The sequence below is a fragment of the Hemicordylus capensis genome, chromosome 1 (assembly GCF_027244095.1).
Source record: "Hemicordylus capensis ecotype Gifberg chromosome 1, rHemCap1.1.pri, whole genome shotgun sequence".
NCBI lineage: Eukaryota > Metazoa > Chordata > Lepidosauria > Squamata > Cordylidae > Hemicordylus > Hemicordylus capensis.
The window spans coordinates 101,436,379-101,451,856 of record NC_069657.1 but is presented as its reverse complement, the minus strand read 5'-3'; the positions used below and the strand labels follow the sequence as shown (position 1 = coordinate 101,451,856).

Sequence of the window (15,478 nt, the reverse complement as noted above, 5' to 3'; positions counted from 1 at the left end):
TCATCACTTATAGCAGTGTTTCTTAACCTTGGGCCCGCAGATGTTGTTGGACTACAACTCCCATCATCTCCAGACATGGCCTTTGTGGCTGAGGATGATGGGAGTTGTATTCCAAAAATATCTCGGGGCCCAGGGTTAAGAAACCCTTACTTATATCAACAAGAGCAAGAGTTTCTTTTCCATTTAGCTCTTGCAACCAAAATCTACAGAGAACAGGGCAGGTGGGGGGATTGTTCCTGCAGCCTCCTGGACCTATCCCTTTCTCCACATGTACAAGCTATATGTATGATCATCTGTATCGTACAATTTTGCACTGATTATGCAGACTGGGCCTATGCACATATAATTAGGAACATAGGACTTAGTAAACCCACAGTTTCATCTAGCTCAGTACACTGCTGTTTCCCACGGCCACGCCTGCACAGTTGGGTGGGGAGCGGAGTTGTGTCTGACCTCAATGTGCGGGACACGTATGGCCGCCATCTTGGGAGGGCCAATTTCTGCCTGCATTCAGCCTATCAGAGGGAGGGGCAGTCAGCTCTTAGGGCCAATTCCCAGCACATTCTTGCTCTGCAAACTGGCACCCGCCCTCCCGCCCTATTCTCAGTGTAGGTGAGAATTGCCTCCAGTTGCCTTATGGAGCCAAGTAGGAATTTTGGGGGCTGCACCTGATTGGCACTGCATGCTGCCTTTTTTCACCTATTTGGCCTACTTCGTACTGATAGGTTTTATGGGCTATATTCTTGGTGGTGCTGGTGTAAGGGTAGTTTTGGTCACTTGGCAGGAAAATGCGGATGGAGAATGCGGATGGGGCAGGTAGGATTACCTATTGGTGTTCAGCCATAGGGCCATTGAGGTGAAAGGAGCTGCTTTGCTCACCAACTCAGAGTTTTGCGGCTTGGGTTGAGTAGCCCTCCTCTCGACATGGAAAAACCACATGGTGAGAGGAGGTTGGGAGTTTGGCTCCTGACACCTTCAACACCCAGCTGTTTGCCTGTCTGTGGGGACAGCCCTCTTTAGGAGGTTGTTTCACACAGGGAGGAATATCCACACTCTAACTAGTTTAGTAACCCTGTTGCAAGTTAACTTGTTTCAAGTTAATATTTGTGTATTAATAAGGTGACAGGATTTTATTCCATTCATGTGGATTCTTTTCTTCCATACTAAGTCTACGTATCTTCTTGAGCTGGGGTCTGGGGACAATGTTTAATTTTTGTTTTTAAATGTTTTTAAATTGTTAGTTGTTGTGTTATTGTTTTTAATTTGTTTTAGCTTTTCATTGTTTTATAAGTTTGTTTTAATTGTAAACCGCCCTGAGCCATTTTGGAAGGGCGGTATATCAATCAATCAATCAATCAATCAATCAATCAATCAAATAAATAAATAAATAAATAAATAAATAAATAAATAAATAAGTGTCTTGTCCTATTTGGGGTTTAGTATGCAAAGGCTGGCAGTAGCTCTCCAAGGTTTCAGACATCTTTCCCAACCCTACGTGGAGATGCAAGGGGTTGGGAATGGGATCTTCTGCATGCAACACGACTTGGCCCCTTAGCTAAAAAGGGTCCGCCCTGGTTGCATATGAATGGGAGACTTGATTTGTGAGCACTGTAAGATATCCCCCTTAGGGGATGGAGCTGCTCTGGGAAGAGCATCTAGGTTCCAAGTTCCCTCCCTGGCTTCTCCAAGATAGGGCTGAGAGAGATTCCTGCCTGCAACCTTGGAGAAGCCGGGGCCAGTCTGTGTAGACAATACTGAGCTAGATGGACCAATGGTCTGACTCAGTATATGGCAGCTTCCTATGTTCCTAAAGTCTAAGCTCTACCACTGGATAATGGACCCACCCCTGTACTTGCTGTATAGAAGATTGGATTAACATATAGAAATTGAGGGCACAGACAGTAGATATGTTCCTGATTACCCTCTTTCCATATGTCCATGCTCCCTACTTTGTGATCTGCAGTCTACGTAAAGTGTGGCCTCTTCCCTCTTGGAGCAACACTGGGAGTTAAATAAGGGGATGGCTCTTTCAAGAGAGCATGGGGGCAGGAGGAATCCCTGCATTCCTTTAAATTAGGTTAGGTGTGAGGGGCAGAAAATATATCTGGGATCAAGTGAGAAACCGAAAAAGGAATGGCCGCTGTGTCCTTTCAAGGTACTTTCTTGAGATGGTAGATCATGGTGGTGTTGCTAAGGGATAAAGAGGAGTGAACGGTGGAGGAGACAAAAGTTGGACGGTTGCTTCTCCCAGCCCTGAATGAACGTTTCATTTTAAAAATCTGAGAATATAAAAGGACACCAAATTGATAATCTGGCAACACTTCTGATTGAAAAATGAGGGCAAGACTGAGCATGTTTCCGAGAATATGTGCCCAGCTTTGTGTGTGTGAATAGAAGAAAAAAGCACAAGTGTGCATTTTATTGGTGCAGCCCATTAGCTGATTTGACATAGGCAATGTGTTCCCGGACCAAAAAAGGTTGCCCACCCCTATACAGCAGAATGTTATTCTCCTATTACATTTCCTGAGTCTCCTCCCCTCCCTTGCTCTCCCTGCAGCTTACAATGGCTGGTTGTGTTTACTCTTAAACCCATGCCGTGACATCTTCCAGGGGAATGCTTTCACAGGTGAGTAAAGCTTTTCCTCTTTTCTGCAATTCAAGACATATTCCAACCCTTTAAAAAAAAAAAGCAGTCATTTTCAGAGCCAAAGTGTATGTTCTGTTAGTTGCCATCTTTTAGCATTTGTTTAAGAGAATCTTTGCACTGGAGTGAATCCTTGCCTTCAGTTACATTATGGTTTGTTTTTTCACAAACAACTAAACATATTTTGATTTCCAAATGAAAATCAGAAATTGGGAATATTGGACTCTTGGGGTGTACACATATACTAAGAAATTACATGCATTGTGGAAATAAATAAAGATTATACCTTACTGGGGAAAAGAAAGAATTTAACTTGTGCATCTGTCCTCAGAATCCATTCTGTGTAAAAGGACATTTTCAGATATAGACAATGACTCGGCTCTCCTAAACAACTTTCATCTCTTCCAGTCCTGCAAGCTTGGCTGCTCTGTTCATTGGGCCTTTTCCTGCACTCGAGTAGAGTTATTATCCTTTTTTTATATACTGCACTTCGTGCCCTTATGAACCTGTTGAAAAGTAGTGAAAGAGAGTTGAAAAGTACCACTGGCTCCTAAAAATAGTGCTGACTATGAGGCAGAAAAGGGGAACTCCGGTTTTATTCAGTGCTAAAGATAACACCATACAGAATGATAGACTCCTCTGAATTGTTTGTTCCCCTTCAGCTATTGTTTCTCCGTCACTGAATGAGCCTCTTAGCTGCACTTGAGGGCCTGTCACAGGTAGGCAACCAACAGAGATAATTCCCAGCCTATGCTTGATTGCCTCCTTATAGACACTCACTCATGATTCTGAAAGGCCTCAGACACTGTTGAATAAACTCCTACTCGCTTCCATAAACTTTTTCTCCCACTGAATTTTCCGGGGATGTGAGCAGCTCCCAGCCAGGCCTGAGGATGCTTCTGAATGCACTCCTGTTCTGAATCAAAGTTTGACAACCCCAGCCTCTTTATAAAAGCAAGAGAAGAAAATGGGGCCATCCTTCTGAAGGAATTTGCTTTCTTCTGCAGGTGAAGGCAAAAGCTCTGTAACTTTTGTTTTTGCACTTCTCTGCTCTGCAGTTGAATATTTGCAATTTACTTTCTGCAGCGTATCCTTCCTGAAGTCTCCAGATGGAAAGATGCTTTGCAATTCTAGTATCTTGGGTGATCAGCCGAGATTAACAACACTAGCATGTGGCTGCTCATTGGAACAAATGTCTCCCTCTGTTTCACTTGTTCAGTTCTACTGCTGTTGCATGAGTGTGACTGATAGAATTCGTACTACATCTGATTCCTGGTGGCAGATGTCCGAGGCAACAGAGTCGAGTATTTTAAGTGGATATTTCTGGAAATGTGTGAACAGAAACATTATGCATGGCTTTTTTTAAAAAGCGAATTTGGCACTTGCCCTTGTAGTAAATGCACAAAAGAAGTGTTGCATGCTGCAACATAGTTGACCGATTTTCAAGCTCATGTATAAAAATCTCATATAGTGGGTGACATCCTGATTAATGCACTTGCACTAGTACAAGAAGACTAAATAACATAGTGCCCAATAGTGCTGCACTAAATAACATAGATTTTCAGAACTGCCCTCCAGTCTCCTGTTCCCTTGAAAAAGAAGATCCCTGCAAAACATATGCAGGGGTATAGCTCGGGGGTGGGGCATCTGCTTTGCATGCAGTTTTGATCCCAATGTGATCTAGTGTGTGGAGTGTTGGACTAAGACCAGGAAGACATGAGTTCAAGTTCCCATTCAACCATGAAACTCTAGGCCAGTCACTTCTGTCTCAGCCTAACCAACCTCATAGGCTTAGGGTCAAGATAAACACAACAAGGTGCATTTCTCTGGACTCTTTGGAAGAAGAGTGAGATATATGTAAAAATAAACAAATAAAGATAAATAAAATGTCTGGCATTTTTAGGTAGGACTGGGAAAGAATGTTGCCTGCAACCTTGAATAGTCACTTCTAGTCAACACAGACAATCCTGAGCTAGATGGATCAATGGGCTGACTCCGTAGAAGATAGCTGTCTATGTTTCTATGCCAGAGGAATAGTTCAAAAAATGTTTGCACTAGTCTGGAACGCATGCTTCAACTTAGCACAACTAGCTAGTGTAACAGCCTTGCACTACTGCAGCATCCTTGCACAAGCACAGCATTAATCAGGATGTCAGCCCCTCTATATTTCTATTGCCAGATTCAGACATACCAGAAAACCAGAGGTTGCCTTTACCTCCAGATTCTGAACCTACAAGCCATAATGAGGGCAACTGGAGTTTGCGGCAGAAAGGGACCCCCAGTTTCCCTCCCTGAAATCCAATCCCAACCTTCAGTTCAGAGTGGAGTTTTGCCGCTGCAGTCTCAGTTTCTGCAATGACAGCATTACATCCGAACACTGGCACCACAGTTTCGGTCCCATGGAACTGGAATTGAGAGAGGAAGCTCCTCCCTTACTCTGGCTACCACTGGCTGCTGGGGCTGTCCTTCATTAAAAGGTGGGGAAGAGTGTCCAAAGAAGAGGGGCAGGTATTTATTTATTCACCTAGTTCTCTTACAAAGCTGAGTGTGGAGATCTGTGTTTTAGATGAAGTGGAGCAGATGAAGGAGGGGAGAATAGCAATATTCCCTCCCCTACCTTATCTCACAGCACTTTGTTTCACCCAGGAAAGCTCAGATACCCGCTGGGATGAGATAAAATTGCTTGAAGCAACAGACTGCCATGAGGTAAGCTGGGAATAAGAGATGGTTTTTCTCCCCTCCCCACCATGCAGAGGGGCACCTAGGTAATTTTGGAGCCTGGACCTGAAAGCCTTTGGAGACAACCCCCCCCCCGCAAATTAAGCATCATCGTGCTCCGCCAGGCTAAAGAGGATTTGGGGGGCCCCAGGGGCTCTGGAGGCCCTGGACTTTGGCCCTGAAGTCCAGGGGTAGGAGCGCCTTTGCCCCCATGTATCTTTCATGGCAAAATAGACTCCACCCACAACTCCTGCTTTATAAGTGAAAGTGGTAGACACTTGAATAAAATAAATGTGGCTCTCCTGTCTCCTGTCATATCCAATTTGGTTGTAAACTCAATACATGAAGTTATTTGGACTTTAATAGCTTCATCAGATTATTCTAGGTTGTTGTTGTTGTTGCTTACAGCAAATACTTCCCTTGTTGCTGTATAGAAACCTGAAGCAGGAGATCAGAATTTTTACTAAGGTCCCTGCAGTTCAATCCTTTCTGCATCTCTGCTTGTGCTATCCTACTAGAAATAATTCTATGGTCTGATGAAATAACAGTCATTATGTAAACGTAGGCTTGATGACAGTTGGAAAGTTGGTCATGTGTACATGAGGTTGGCTGATGTAGTTCAGCACTTGTACAGTTGACGTATGTGGTTCAGTATCTTGAGATTTGTTTGATCCCTATCAACATTCTGCATATTGGTTTATATTCTGCGCAACAAAATGTGGGCAGTTCAGCATCGGCACCTCTTGCACTGCTGCATTTGTCTAAAACACTTCCCATTGCGGAACAGGGCTGTTCTGCTGTGACTTAATATTGTGCAGTAACAGTTGTGTGGTGCTACTTCCATTATTTCTAATGGAGGCAGCATTGTGCAACTGCAGTTGTGCAATGTTAACTTGCTGAGGAACAGATCTGTTCTACAACAGCACGAGCCATGTCTTAGGCACATGCAGCAGCATGGATGGTTCTGAACTGCCTGCATTTTACTGCACAGAATGTGAGCCACAGTTTATAGGTATGTGCAGAAAGCAGGTTTCCCATAAGATTCAGGCAGAATTCTCTGTCCAGAAGGTGGGAAGAGAAGGCTGTTGGGAGTGGTGGCTGCTGGTCATTGGACCTGGGGGTGGGAAGCTGGCAGAGGGCAGGAGATAAATGTACTACTCATAACCTTTGTTATACAATAGTTAGGAACATAGGAAGCCGCCTTATACTGAGTCAGACCATTGGTCCATCTAGCTCAGTATTGTCTACACAGACTGGCAGCAGCTTCTCCAAGGTTGCAGGAAGGAACCTTCTGCTCTTCCCAGAATAGCTCCATCCCCTAAGGGGAATCTCTTACAGTGCTCACACATCAAGTCTCCATTCATATGCAACAAGGATGTACCCTGCTTAGCTAAGGGAACAAGTCATACTTGCTACCACAAGACCAGCTCTTCTCTCCCTAGACCAGCTCTCCTCTGCCCAGTTCCTGGCTCTCTTTTCTGCTATCCTTGGTTTTTTGACTTTGCTATTATCATATCATTGTTATGATGGGATATAAAATTAATGCATTTATTTCTGCAGAGGCCAGGTGGATCAAGTGGTATTCCTGGCTCCGGGTATTTCCAATGGAGCTTGAGGGAGTACCCACTATTTTCATTGGGCATTCTTGTAATTCATTGTAGTACACCTCAGTTATTAATCCCTTGGAGGCATTCCCCCCACTTTCTGGGAACATAAAGCCCCCCATTCTGCACCAGTACAAACACCTTTCCACAGCAGGCTCACCTGTGCAACCAACTCCTTGAGTTGAGCAAGCTGGCAAACATGAGTCTTGAGTGTTTTCTTATAAGCACACAGCAAAATCTCCACACAGAAATATTACCAGCCAGGTAAAAGAAGGGGAAAGGGGTAGCTGGAGGTGGAATGAAAGAAGACCAAAAGAAAACCCCACTGAACAAAATAAGAGAAAAAGTGTTGGTGGGGAGGGTTGTAGACGAAAAAGAAAACCTTAGTGGGCAACAGAAGGGGAAGAGGTAGCTGGAGTGGGGGAGATGGACAGAAAAGAAAAGAAACGAAAAGCCCAGTGGGCAGGGACAGTCAGTCAGTAAGGGCAAGAGGGGATCAACCAAGCAAACAAATGTGCTTGCTAAGAAGGAAATTTATAACTTAATCAGAAAAACCACAAAAAGCCATTTTCTTTGAGCTTGCTTCAGCCCTCCTGCTGCAGCCTCTTTTCTTCCATGATTGGCCAAGAAAGGTGCCAGTCAAGCTATCCTGTCTTCTGATTGTTTGGGGGCCCCTTAGGCATCGCCTACCCCGGGGGGGGGGAACACAAATTGTGGCAATCAGACTGTATTTTTACCTTCCCCCTCCCTTTTTGTAAGGGTGCCCTGTTGCAATCAACCTGTGTATTTTTCCTCAGGGGGTGGGTGATGCTTAGGGGAGCCCCCAAACAATCAGAAGACAGGATAGTTTGACTGGCACATATAGAGACTGTTCTCACTCGCAGCAAAAACCGGGCGAAGGCAGCCAAGCCCAGGCTTGACTGTGTGTGAGAACTGCCGAGATTGCCCCAGATTCAGACAGCGCTTGGGTGGCAAACCCGCCTGCAGAGCCAGCCTCTTAAATGAGGTTAAGGGAGCAAGTGCTCCCTTAGCCCAGTTTTTTAAAAATCGTGTGCAGCACTGGCTGCTTTTAGCCGGCACTGCAGCAGGGACAGGCACTGCAGCAGTGATGGGTGCTGCCAGTTGCTGCAGGGATCCCCACAACGCACCACACACTTGAGTGGTGCATTACGAGATTTCTGGTGGCAGCCTGTGTCCATCTGGGCAGGCAACCTGCATGCCTATCACTGACCCACGATCATATGTGGGACAGCTAAGCTTCAGCAGCTCTCCTCCCTGCACACCCTCAAGCCCTTCGCACTGATTGTGAGATTAATTACAGTCATATTAGAACAGTGAGTTTCCTTTCTTAACTAGGGCATTTGTTTACTTGGAGGGAGCACAACCTTCACTATCCTTACTGACCAGCGCCTCCCGCTCCCGCATTTACATTGCTAACATTGTTAACACTCACAATTAAGGCAAAGATTTGTCTGTGCTTCATCCACAATGCTAACTTGACTACATAGATCTTTTTCACAGAATCAGCATTTTGTCAAGTCTGCAGGCCTTTAAAGATTAGTGGCATAGATGAGTTCACAGAAAAGTGCTTCCAGTGGTACCAACATAATGAGCCTATTCTCACGATGGGGGGGAAACCGGGCTATGAGAGTGCAGCCTGGTTCTTCCCCATTGTGAGAGCCACCGGGCTCACGGGCTAGCCCTCCTACCAACCCCTCCCCTTAAATGAGGTTAATGGAGTGAGTGCTCTGTTAACCTTGTTTTGTTGATTGTGTGCCGGTGTGGCGTGCATCCGCTCTGCGGTGACACGCGAGTAGACCCCCCCAACTGGAAGGCTACAACCAACCTTCCAGCCTCGGGGGTCTCCCTAGAATGCCCGACGCATTTGCACAGGGCATCCTGGGACTTCCAGGAGCTGGGCGGTCCCTGATACCCACTGGCCCTACCGGCTCTGTGATGGAGCCAGTAGTCATGTGGGAGGCCAATCCAGCTGCCCAGGGCTCATCGTTTGATCGTCTGCAGGGAGAGAGGGCTTGATCTGCTCTCTCTGCCAAACCCATCCGAGCTCTGTACACAGATCGTGTGTAGAGCCTCAGCGTTTCAAGTCTAGGTCCATCCTAAGGCCAGCCCATGACAAAACATAGGATCAGGGCACTTTGTGTAATAAAAACACAAGGCTGTGCTTATTTGACTTATTGAGAGTAAGCCAAAGTGACTTCAGTTTTATTTAAGCAATCTAGTATTCTTTTTTTTTTTAAAGCCATCAGAGACTTTTCCACTTGAAAACTTAGACAGTCCCAATCATAGTTATTTTTGCTCTTGAAGAGGTTAATAAAAATAATACCTAACCACCTCAGTTGCTACCTTTTTCTGTAGTGGACATTGGTTTTTTTCTAAACAGTACGTAGAGATGGAATTAGAAAAGTGGCACTGCCCTTGTAAAATTTTCTTCCCTAAAGTGACTGCTTCACGCTGGGCTATTTGGACAATTGTCCACCAGCACACACAATCAGAAGGGAAATGCGCTGAGAGTGCACCTACCCTGATATCACTGTAGGATGTCCCAATATACAGTTGGGGCATCATTTAATCTTATGAATAATATGATTAAATAATCACATGGTTAATATGAATTGTCCCTCTACATGGCTCCGAAACTCAGTGATTCAAAGAATGCCCCATACCGCCGCCCCCCCCCCCCCATGTCATTAGAGGATGCCCTGGCAGCACACAGGATGTCCTGCAGTGCCATCTGGGAAGGCACACTCTTGGCATGTACCTGTCCTGATCTTGTGTGTTGGAAGGCGATTGTCCAAACTGGCCCACTGAAACTGAGCACCAAATGAGCTTTTCCTTTTAGCAAACTTTTGCTTTGCACTGGATAAAATAATGTGATTTTCCAAAAAGTTGAATTTCCTTTTCTGTCCAACTTTGCAGCAACTCCATAGGAGAATAACAAGTAAAATTTTCAAAATGGGTTCCTTGGTGTGGACACACAGCTATAGTGATGATACAAGGTGGATTTCACAACTGCAGTAATGATACAATAGCAGCATCTCTGTGCTCAGTGCTAAGGCTGTATCTCAGCTGCCTTGAAACTATCCACAGCCATAGTGCGCTTTCTGTTTTTTTTATTTTTTTAAAAAAACCTCTAGTTACTTGCCAGGGTGGAGCTTATGCCAAACATAGATTAGATAAACTCAAGTCATTGCTTGACAATTCCTTTTTTATATTATTAATCTTTAAAAGGACAGGCTGCTGGTTAACTGAGAAGTCCCCTGCTTGATTGACAGTATCTGTCAGAGGCAATGAACTCCACTTGAACATTGCCTTTATGTTGCTGTGTAAAGTTGTTCAACTGTGACCCTTCCATCTGTTCCAGCTAATCTGAAAGTCATTTAGACCCGCTTTACTATTCATCCTAAACATAGCACATTCTCCTGTTAACACACATATGCAAAGTTGGGCTGTCAGCAACGTAAGGGATTTTTCTCCCCCCATAAAAGTCTCATTTATGGCATCTGTGTAAACATTTAGTGATAGAACTGCTGAAAAACTTGTTTACTTGAATACACTTAATGTCTGCTAAATTATTTTTATTTACACATCTTTATAATTCAGCCCACTGCCTAGTTATGAGTCTTTAAAACTGTACAGATACAATTTCAGTATTGATATTCAAGCCCTTGAGCTTTCAAAGATGTAACAAGATATCTGCTACTTTTAAGGTGCATCCGCTCATTTTAAATAGTTATCTGAGAATTTATTTTAAAGGGGTGTGTGTGTGTGGACACAGACAAATACACAAACACACACACTGTTCTTCTTGAGATTACTCAAGCTCATTGTATGAATTTACAAAGCAGGTTTTCAGATTCACAGGTTTGAAGCTGAATATTCATTTAATTTGATGAACACTTGAATTTGCATTATGTGAACACATACAAATTGTTTAATTCAAAGTTCACAATAAAGCTTTGTCTCAGTGCTCATTTACATTTCTAAGCATTGCTTTCATTAAAGCTGTAAACAGTTTGGGTGTTGCAGACCTCAGAAGCTGCCTTCTTCCTTATGTTCTTTTGCAATCCATAGAGCCACCCTCCAACCATGGCATTAGTAGGGAAGCCAGCTATCCTGATTTTGTCCAGGCAGGCCAGAAAAGTCATCACTCTGAATAGAGAGTCTTCCTTTTCAAGGCCGATAAATACTCTGAATTAAAAACCAACAAACAAACCTTACAGAACAGAATAGAGCAGAATACCTGCCCTGATCCAGTCTGCCTTGGTACATGCAAGAACTACTCCAATGCACATATAAAATCCCTCGTTATGAAATTAGTTCCCTATTCAGTTCAGTGGGGTGGAGCTATGTAGGCAGCCCATTGCCTGCATAGAGTTCTGTGTGAAATGAGGTGAATAAGTCAGGTCATGCTGGAATTCTTTGTAATGTGCAGAAGTTACTTGTGTGTATCTATTGAATATGTTCTACTTAAGGTTTGCAAAGAGCCTGTGCATGCACTAAATATCCATACCTTGATTCTGTATGTGCAATCAGGAACCTTGTTTAATACATGAGAGCAGGGGCGTATCTAGGGTAGGGCAGGCAGGGCACATGCCCCGGGTGCCACTTGAAGGGGGGCGCCATTCTTAAAATTAAAAAAATTAAAAAATAATAATAAAATAAAAAATAAAATGGCCACTGTGCATGCTCAAATGGCCTCTGTGAGGCCCTAGGCCATGCCAGGCATTGCAGAGGGCATTTGACCACCACACATGCTCAAATGGTCCCTGTGAGGCCCTAGAGGCCAGCGGGGGGAGGAGGAACCTTTGCAGACCTCCCCCCCACAGCCTTTAGGAAGCCCACCGAAGGGGCTACAGGTTAAAAAAAATTAAAAAATTAATATAATATAAGTCACTGTACACATATTCAGATTGGCATTATGTACAGAGAATCAGGGCTTGTGAATACTGAGCTGAAGCTTATGAGCTAGGATTGTATTCATTTGCTCTTACTTTGCTTCTTATGATAAGTGAGTTAAATGTGATGTCTTAATAATATGGCTATTAATGGTGAGTTTGTCTTTGAATCAGTGTGAAATCCTTAGTATTAAGGCTCACTGGGAGTTTCTTGCTCTTTTTCTCTCATTTTAACTGTCTTTCTGAAAGACTAGAATATATTCCAAGCAGTGACACAGTTTACTCTGCATATCCTTTAATTATTTTCAGAGTATCTGGGAAAAGTCAAATTCTCCATTTATTTTTAAAACTGATGTAATAGTGATGCTACAGTGCATAGTAGGGAATTAGACAGGCACTTCTGTTTAGTTTTCCAGGTACACCTCCGCATAGTATTGAGGTATTTCATGAGCCCCAGCATACTGAAATTTGTAGTTTTCCAGCATTTTTTGGTCTGGCTACGTCCACTGCTAAATAGTTTTTGAAATATTAAAAGATTAACGATCTCAACTTGAATTTTTGAGCTGATATTATGGTAAAGTTATCTGAAAGAGAAGTGTTAGATGTTTGGACAGGGGGCGCAATTTCAGTGCTTGCCCTAGGCGCTATTTTCCCTAGATACGCCTCTGCATGAGAGGATCCCTGATCATGTAATAAGAATCTCCAGCTGCACAATTTATATATGTGTAGGCTTTGTGCAGACATTATACTGAATATGCAGAGGCAGAGCCAACAGTCATGATCCCACTGCATACAAACATACATGAAAACGCAGAAGTAATGTCTGCACGCTACTTTGAACTATTTTGTTCAAAGTTCAGATGTGTACATTGAACTATAAAGCTTTGAACAGGAAGTGTAATTTTTTTTCTTCTTTTTACAAAATATGCTTTAAAGATTGCACACTCCTTTCACTGAAGTTGTTACAACCTCGTACTTTTTATATATGCCTACACAAGCACTAACTGAGCCTATTAGCATAATTTTGAAAGCATGGCTTTTCTCAAATGAGCCTCCCAGTATCCAAAGTGTGGTTCACACTGTGCAGTTACAATGTTCTGTTCTAGAGCTTAGGGGGAAACCTGTTCTTCCTATTTGCAGCTAAGAGGGCTGTGCACAGCAGTGACTGGTTGACCCTTATGACAATTATGGAGCTGCTTCCTGGTACTTCCTTAGAGCGGGAGGGAACCAAACCTTATTCTGCCATAGAAAAACCACCAGCACCAACCCTTATTTGTAGGTATGTCTGTATGTATTCAAATATGTCTAGCTAGGTTCTACTTGTGGTGTCCCCCCCTCTTTTCAATCCAATGTCACTTGAAGCAAGGCCTTTTCTGCTGTGGCATCTGTTCTATGGAAAGCTCTCACTTTCCTGTCCTGAACAAAATCCATGGCGTGGCCAGTGAAGACAATCAAGCCAAAGGACAGTGCAGCATGGATCCAGCAGCAGGGCGAGGCAGGGATCAGGCATCAAGGCAAGGCAAAGGTTAGAGAAGTTTCAAGCAGTCAGACAGATAGCACCATGGACAAAGTCATGGGACTAGGGATATGCACAAACCACAGTTCATGCACAGGTTGGAATATAGTTTGTGGTTTGGCAAACCTTTTCTAGAAGACCTTAGATGACCATTCCTGTTCTGCTCTCTCAAGTGGAGAGGAGAGCTGGTCTTGTGGTAGCAAACATGACTTGTCCCCTTAGCTAAGCAGGGTCTACCCTGGTTGCATATGAATGGAAGACTAGAAGTGTGAGCACTGTAAGATGTTCCCCTCAGGGGATGGAGCCACTCTGGGAAGAGCAGAAGGTAGGGGTGTGCACTGAACCAGCTGGTCCAGTTCGGTTTGAGTCTGGACTGGATCTGGACCGGACCGGTTCAGCCTGGCACCCCCTCGAACCCCACCAGTTTGGTTTGGTTTGGGTGGTGGTGGTGATTTTTTTTTTTTAAATAAAATTTACTTACCCCCTTCAGGGGAGTTGTTTGAAGTGGCGGGGGGGGCATCCTGCAGAGGTTCCCCCTCCCCCCACCGGCCTCCCTTCATGCCTATACCAGCATAATCTCTCTCAGCCCTATCTTGGAGATGCCAGGGAGGGAACATGAAACCTTCTGCTAGAGATGTGCAAACAGTTTAGACGTTAAACATGTTCAGTTCGACCATTCAGGGTTGAACCAAACCATCCCTATTTGGCTGGCTCTTCAGCCTATTCAGGCCTTCCCCCACCAGCACGGTGGCCATTATGGAGGCTGCTGCCCCTGCGCAATTGGCCTCTGTGTGACCTGGCCAAAGAGCCAGTATAGGCATGAAGGGAGGCCGGTGGGGGGAGGGGGAAACTCTGTGGACACCACCACCCCGCCACCTCCAACAACTCCTTCTGTGTTTTGTAAGATGGGGAGACAATATAGAAATGGAATCTCAGATAGCAGGACTGGGAAAGATTTCTGTTTAAGATTCTGGAAAGCTGCTGCCAATGAGATCATTAGACCAATCGTTCAACTCAGCTTTGTTTGATACCTTCATATATGTCATGGCTCCATTTCCCAAATAACTTGGCTGAGAAGAGCTTTGTGGTCAAGGAGAGGAAGCTGTCAGGCAAGAAGAGTATTTTGTTGCATGCTCTCAATCTGACTGGGGTGGGGGCAACTACGATTAAGCAGATTCCCCTTACTCCAATAATGGGAAACATTCAGACTTCTTACCAAAACTACATAAGACATCATCACTTCCTGCTTGAGAGCTATGGTCTGTCTTCCTTTACATATGGAAGTTTTCCTAATCCAGACCTGGTTGGCATATTTAATATGCTCTGGCATTTCAAAAACACTTTCCAGACAACTTTGGGAATAAATTGGTAGGAAAAGATACTAAAGACTGGATTACTAACAAAAGAAACCAGTGAGGATAGTAACTATGATGCAGCTGTGCAAGCATTATTTTAATTGTGGCATCTATTACTTACATATCTAATTAATTAATTAATTAATTTAATTGCCCAATTTGAGAAAAGAGGAAGGGCCCAGCCTTGCCTACTCTCTCACCTATACCATCCTGCTGAAGGAAAGAAGCAGTCCCAATCAACCAGAGTCACAATTGATCTTACAGTATTTATTAAATTCCTCATTGCTCCATAATGAAGCCTCTAAATGGTTTGCAATACAAACAATAAAGAATGAATAACACCTACAAACTGACCTAGTCTCTCTCTCTCTATCCGTTCAGTCGTGTCCGACTCTCGGTCACTCTATGGATCACTGCACTCCATGCCGTCCTAACTCGGACAGCTTCCTTTAAGTCCACCATGGTCATTCCAGTGTCATTTTTTAATAATATCCAGCCACCGAGTACAAGGCTGTCCCCGTCTCCTTCTCCCGCTGATCATTCCCAGCATAATTGTCTTTTCGAGTGAGTCAGCTCACATGACATGACCAAAATATGTTGTGTTTGGTAATCTTAGCTTCTAGCGATATTATTGGTTTAACTCGATCTAAAACTTCCTTATTTGTAATTCTCGCTGTCCATGGGATACGCAACAATCGCCTCCAGCACCACATCTCAAAAGCCTC

General features: G+C 44.0%; 1 long non-coding RNA gene across 1 annotated transcript in view; it reads left to right on the top strand.

The window, feature by feature from the left end:
- LOC128335027 (uncharacterized) overlaps window positions 1–15,478 on the top strand; it is a 173,695-nt gene that overhangs the window by 77,365 nt on the left and 80,852 nt on the right. The window contains exon 2 of the long non-coding RNA XR_008311486.1: window positions 2,558–2,626. This is a non-coding gene — a long non-coding RNA (uncharacterized LOC128335027). The remainder of the gene's footprint in view (window positions 1–2,557; window positions 2,627–15,478) is intronic.